Genomic DNA, 7,560 nt, shown 5'->3' with positions numbered 1-7,560 from the left:
GGATCCAACTCACAGCGACCCCTCCTTGCGTTTCCAAGGCAGTATCACTACAGAAGTAGATTGCCGTACCCTCCTTCTGAGGAGTGGCTGGTGAATTTGAACCACCAGCCTTCTGGTTAGCAGTCAAGTGCACTAAAAATTAAGAATATCTTTTAAGAAAAGACTTTAAAAAGGAATCATTGCATAGTTTTGTAGTCATTTGGAAGATAGCTGAAAGTTATATAAATCAATTTGAAGAACAAGAACCAAGATTTTTGTAACAAGCAAACCTCCTAATTTGTGCTTATAAATTTCTTCTGTTTTCTTTTTAATAACCACACAAAGGGCCATATCTGCAATTAAACTGTTAAATGATACTGACATAACTAGCAGAGACTCAAAGATAGTGTTCCTGGTCCCCATACACTTTCTGGTCTTCCAGCTGTATTTATTTCACTTTAACTAGACATTTTTATACAATTATGCACAGAAAATAAAATTAATTGCCAGTTTATCTAAGGAGTCATTTTTATTTGGCAAGTATGGATCCTCCTAAATATTTTTTTTCCTCCTTATGTTTTAGATCTTCACATTTATAGGATCTATAACATTTAGAAGTATTCTCTTTTAAAAGAAGAATGAACAATTCTACATGCTATGAAGAAGCAATCCTTGACATAAACCAAATAAAAAAAGTTAATTATTCTGATTTTAATCGTGTGGAGGTGATGAAACCCATCTTTACAGTCCTTCTGTTCCCTTCTAGGAGTTCTGGTGGCACAGTAGTTAAGTGCTAAGCAGCAGCGAACTAAAGAGTTAGCTGTTCACTCTCTGCCCTGGAGAAAGATGTGTCAGTCTGCCACATTACAGATTGGAAACTCTGTGGGGCAATTCTGCTTTGTCCTATAGGGTGGATGCTATAGAATCAACTCATAGGCAAGGGCAACTGTAAGGAATATCCTCTTTCCATTTCCCTTCTTCATTGGAATATAATGATTCCAGTTCACATTCCCTACCCACAAGATACTGGTTCAGGATACGGCCATTGTTCTCTTATTATTTCATTTTTCCCTCTGGCATTTTGGTAGAAGTTAGGGTAACAAAAGTGAGTAAGTAACTGTCCTTATTATCAAAGCGGTAAAATCAGAATACCCCTGGGTATGAGGATAGTAATAAGAACAAATGATCACCGGTAATGACAGGGTCATGGATAGAGTATTATGAGTGTGTAGGAGAGGGCTTCAGGTATAGGCTGGATAAAAAGAGTTGTAAATAATATGATGTGGTAACTCATTCACATTAAACATAAAGGCTCCAATTATTCCACCTCCGCTAAATTTTGAAAAATAGTTCAAGAAAGAACGCAAGTTGACAAAAGATAAAGGTCAGATCTTCTTGGTCCTTCAAACCATACAGACAAATGTATTCAAATCTGTCTGCAGAATCAGAAGTTTCTTCTAAGATGTTATTTTATGGGTTTAGAAACTTTTTCATCATGTTTAAGAAGTTCCCTGTTTTTCACTCTAGGCTAACAATAAGACATAAACTTAGATATTAATTATTTTGGGAGCTCTTGCTAATTATTGGGAACAGTGTTCAAAAGTTCCAGGGCTTTATCCCACTTCACCATTCAGCATTCTGGGATATATGTTTGATTATCACCACTTCACAAATGAGGGAACTGAGATCACAAAATATAGGTCATAACCACACATGCAGTGCATTTCTTATCCTAATTCTGCCTAATACAGAAGGCTGAATTGGATTAATTTCTAGGACTCCCCTGAACTCAATAATTTTATATAATAATGGACCAGTTACCTGAACCCTATAAAGAAAGAGAAGAAACTTCACGCATGATATAATGAAGTTTTAAAAATGGATTCTGGAGAAACAGTCCTGGGCCAGGGGTGAATGAAGAACTGAATGATATTTTTATACATAGTTTCTTCTAGTGGTTCAAACGGTATTCTTGTTTCCAGCTGTGCTTTTTCTATTCTCCAAATGTAGCTCAATCCTACTTAGATGGGTCTTCTCTGATTGAATCTTCCCCATTAGAGAGATCCTGTTAGCACTTGGGGTCACTTTCATTCAGCGCGAGGATAGGTATTCTCTACCAGGACTCTTCCTTCACTCCTCCTAATCCTCCTTCTTAAAGCAAAGTTGATGTCTTCTAGAGATGGTCCTTCCCACCTGATTTATAAATCAAAAACCCACTGTCATTAAGTCAAATCCAAGTGATAGGAACCCTATAGGACAGAACAGAATTTCCCCATAGAGTTTCCAAAGCTATAAAGCTTTACATAAGCAGACTGCCTCATCTTTATCCCATGGAGCAGCTGGTGGGTTCGAACCACTCAACTTTTTGTTCTCTAATTTTTATAAGACATTTTCTCTTGCTAACAGTTGAGTATAGAGTATCTTATTAGTGACTTTGACACATTTGGAATGAATTTTAAACATACTATATCATTTATGATTCCCAATAGTAGGCAATACATAGGGTAAATTGACTATTCAACAATTAGTTTTTTATATAGGAAAATTTAGATTCCTTGATCTTGTGTGTCTTTTCCATAATTTAATTGCTAGTGTTCAAATGTGCAAGAAATATAAATGGAAGGAATGATTTTTTTCAGGCCCCAGTCTAGTAAATATATAAACACACCTGCATCCTGTGTAAACTAAAATAGTGATCTTACTTTACATGCTTTTAGGCCTTTATTCTGTGCCACATCCCCATGCCCCAATAATGCTAAGGGCAGTTTTCTAGCACCCGAAATCTCTCTTTTACTTCTACATGCAACTTCTGCATCTCTGCAGAAGTTCCTTTCTGCATCTCTGTTATTCCTTCCCTAGCCGACTTTTGCATTTTGTTTCTGTTTGCTTTCTTGGGTTTTCCCCCTGAGAGACAATCTCCTAGGGGCTCAATAAAGATTAAAAGTTAAGTTGTATGCTTTATTTTTCCATTTCATAACTCTGTACTTCACACTTTCCAATATCAGTTGCTTTTGTCTAGTGGTTCTGTGCTTTGTCTTGATAGAATGGCCTGCTGAGAGTGTGAAATTCTGGAACTGGAGAATGTCCATAAGATTATAACCCATAGAAAACAAGTTCTAGTCTTGAGTTGGTGACCAAAGAACCTTCAGGTCAGGTACTATATTAACTCGTCGGTCTTTCCCTCTCTCTTCTCTTTCAATCTATTCACTAGTCATTCTGGAGCATGAACTGATATAGCAGCTGCTAAGCCTGGGACTGTCACAACTGGCCCACTTCCTATTAGCTCTGGTTGTATCAACAACATGTACAAACTTCAGGCTGTCACATTTCCAACATTCTCTCTAAACACAGTTCTTATTCTCAGGTTTTATCATTTATCTGTGCTTCTCCCATTCTGTGATTTTACTCTCTGTGAAATATTTGCATTTAATTCTTATCAACATGATCCTTAAATCTCACCATCACCAAAAAATTTTTCTTCTCTAGGATCTTGAAAGTACTCCTGAAATAAGGGTTCCCTGCTTGGAACCAGTGAGTATCATTGGAGAGTACAGTCATATGGAAGACCAGACAATTCAGATGTATGTATCCATGGGAAGCCCAGAGGAAGCAGAATGTTTTTTGTTTCCTATGAAGCATTTGGATAATTATTCCAAGCACTAGGGGAGATTTGAGGAAGACATAGAAGGATTATTTCACCTCTTTTCCTTACTTACTGATTGATTCTTTCTTTTCCCTTTTATGTCCCTATATATCCTTCAATCTGTCATTCATTCAACAAGAACTGAGTAAAACAACTGGGAATGCATTTATTTTCCTCTCCGTTTTCAGTCTTGGTTTACAATCTGAGCTTGCTAAAGGTAGCACTCGAGCTGAGGACCTAGAACTGATGGTTTCTGGTTCTAGCTAAGGACAGGTTGAGGAAGCCAGGGAAGTAGAAAGTCAGAGACGAAAGCAGAGACCCTGAACCTAAGACTTTTTACAAATTGCAGGATGGGTGTAGTATGCCACTATACTGTTTTAAGAAGTGAAAAGATGGTCCTCTTAAAATGAAAGCCTTGTTAAAAACCACAGAATTTTGACCAGCTTGTAAAACATCTCTCCCAAGTTTATATTCCGATATTATTGAGTATATATGGGGACAGGTAATTAATTCATTGCGTTCTTGGGCATACTTTTTTGTTTTGGGCACTACTCATATTTAGAAATTCTTTAGATTGAGCTGAAATCTGCTGAGCTACTTCCTGATGCTCACTAGCCCCTTGTCTCTAGTCTATGAAGCTACATAGATTGAATTTAATTCTTCCCCCATAATTCAACTATTTTTTCCAACTAGTCCCCAGGTAATGAATTTTCCAGCTCTCTTACCATGCCAGTTAATCTTCCACGGACAAACTCTAGTTTCTCTGCATCCCAGACAATATCAAGCCGATGGAAGAGATCAAAAGAGAAAAGAAAGTCCCAGAGTTCATGCTGTAGTGTGGGCTTCCTGGCCTGAGATAGGATGCAGTCTCTACTATCCCACCTAGTGTAGCACCTCTGACTCAGGAATGGAGAACACAGACCTGAAGAGATAGAGCCCTCCTGTCTTCTGGCTAAGTTTGGTCTAGCATCCTCAGCAGGCAATCTATAGGGCCCCTTTTCCAGACTCACTTACAGAGGATGTGAAGCATGGGTCTGGTTCCACTGTTCTTGGAGCTCAGGTTAGTTCCTGAAATATCTGGGGCAGATGTAATCTTGGAGCCGCAGGGGCCCTGCCCTCTGAGAACTTCTTTAGTCCATTGGGCCCAAAGGCACTCCTGGGACAGCGAGGCAGGCGGATGGTAGAAGAGAATGATTTTCTTAGTAAAAGCAAAGGTCCCTATTAACCCAGCTGTAGGAGGAACTACACTGGCTTTGTGTTATGTAGGGAGTCAGTTGAGTCTCCTGGGTAGGGATCTCTTTACATATCCATATACACTCACACTCACACTCATTTGCACACACACATTCTGTACTTTCAAATGGTGCGACAGGTCCAATAAAAAGTTCTCATGGATTTCCTGCATGTGCTCACTGGATAGGCTCAACCTATGCTATTGAATAAGTCAATGTTAACTTATCATAACTCTTGTCATGTCATTATAATGATGAAAATGTAAGAGAAAATTGAAAAACTATTACTAAGAAAATAAAATGTATTTTTCAGTGAGAAAGCTCCTATAGTTATTTCTAATTCAGTGAAAGATGTTAAAATGGGACTTATGTATAATTGGATATTAGTTAGGGAATATGCTTTACTCTTTTATTTTATTTTATTTTTTTTAACTTTCATTTTGAACTTCATGTGAATAATTCATACTCCTCAAGTCATGGTACACAAACATCAAAATTTTCTTTAAGGTTTTTCTTTTGCTTTAGTTTTATTTATGTTTCTTCTATATAAACCAATATCAATCTTCTTTCCTCTTCTTTCTGTATCTAAACCCCAAAATCAAACCCACTTCCATTGAGTAGATTCTGACTTATAGCAACCTCCTTTGAGTTTCAGAGGCAGTAAATCTTTACAGAAGTAGATTGCCCATCTTCCCTCTGTGGAGTGGCTGGTAGGTTAGAACCAGCTTTCTGGTTAAGAGTCAAATGCCTTAGGCACTATGCCACCAGGGTTCTTTTCTGAATCTAATGTATATGAAATATGTCTTTCTAATTAATCTTCAGCCTGCTTATTTAGTTATATGTTCATCTATGAGAGAATGGTTTGGATCCCTAATTTATATAAATGTCACTGGGTTGTAAGTTTGATGTTATTCTTTATTTCCAATCAACACTACATCTTAATCACTTTCATTATTTTTTAATTGTTGTTCAATATTCTATTATGTGCAGTAATCCTTTTATTTAAGTGGACAATATACCCAGGTAATCTATAACTCATTAACAAAAATAATAGTACTGTCAGTATCCTTGTACATTTCTCTTTATGGGAAGGTGTATATTGCAGGAATAGTTTTGCTGAGTCATGATGTATCAGCATATTAATTTCACTGCTGTTGTTGTTATGTGCCGAGTCTGACCCGACTCATAGTGACCCCTCCTTGGGTTTCCCAGGTGGTATCACTACGCAAGTAGATTGCCCAACCTTTCTTCTGAGGAGTGGCTGGTGGGTTTGAGCTGCCAGCCCTCTGGTTAGCAGTCAAGTGCCTTAGGCACTATCCTACTAGGGACTATGAAATTTCTTTCCAAAATATTTATAAAATCTCACTAAAAATACATAAAATTTCTTTATTTTTAACATCCTTCACACCATTTCATATTGCCTTTATTTACTTTTCTTTAAAACTAGATGACATCTTATTTTCTAATAAAGGCTTTAGAAACATTCCAAAAATTATGATATGTTATGTTTTCATTTTTAATTTTTTGGCTCCAAGTATTTTCTACTTTCTTTTTTGATATCTTCTTTGATCCATGTGCTATTTAGAATTGTTTAGTTTTCAAATATTAGGTTTTTTTTTTTTTTTTTTTTTTCCCAAAGACAACTTTGTTACTGATATCTAATTAAATTTCAATGTGGTCATGAAGCATACTTAGCATGACTTAAATCCTTTAAAATTCAATAGGATGTGTTTTATGTCCCACAATTTGATCTTGTTTGCCAAATATTCTATGTGCACTAGAAAGCATGTCTATTCTACTGTTCCATGCTTTGGAGTTTATTTTTTACTGATATTAATATAGACATTCTAGTTTTGTTTTTATTAGCATATATATGATTGATATACATAGTTAGGAATTTCATTTTTATCCAATCTAGCAAACTCTGCCTTTTAATTGGGATGTTTGGTCCATTCATATCTAGTGTGGTTATTTTTATGTGACATATCAATACCTATCATCTCGATGTTAGTTTTCTATTTGTCTATTCTATTATTTCTTCCCTTTCTTCATTCTCTTCGATTGAGTGTTTTTTAATAGTTATATTTTATCTCATTTGGCTTATTGGTTATATGTATTTTGTTATTTTTATGGTTGTTTTAGAGCTTATAAGAAGCTCTGGTGGTGCTTAAAGCATTGGGCTACAAAACTAAAGGTTGGCAGTTTGAACCTCCTAGCTGCTCTGTGGGAGAAAGATGAAGCAGTTTGCTTCGATAAATAGTTACAGCCTTGGAAACACTATGGGGGTCACTATGAGTCAGAATTGACTTGATAGCAGTGGGTTGGTTCAGTTTTCAGAGTTTCTAGTACACAATTTTAACTAATCACAGTATATCTTCAAGTGATAATATATCATCAGTCCATATATAGTGTAAAAAACATAAAATATAGCTCTATTTCTCTCTTTCTGGCCTTGTGCTATAATTATAATGTATGTTATACTTCCATATGTTATAAACCCCTTACTATACTGTTAATATTTTTGTTTAAACTATTACCTCTTAAAGAAATATAAATAATAATAATAAAATTATTAATAATAAAAAGCTTATCATTTTCCTTCTGCTTAAAGAAGTTTTAGCATTACTTGTAGTTTGGGCCTGCTGATTATGAAGTATTTTAGTTTTTATTGTGAAAAAGTATCTTGTGCTTTTTTTTTTTTTTTTT

This window comes from Orycteropus afer, unplaced genomic scaffold, assembly GCF_000298275.1.
Source record: "Orycteropus afer afer isolate SDZICR_OR568_19922 unplaced genomic scaffold, OryAfe1.0 scaffold00014, whole genome shotgun sequence".
Classification (NCBI taxonomy): Eukaryota; Metazoa; Chordata; class Mammalia; order Tubulidentata; family Orycteropodidae; genus Orycteropus; species Orycteropus afer.
Note: the sequence above shows the minus strand (reverse complement) of the source record.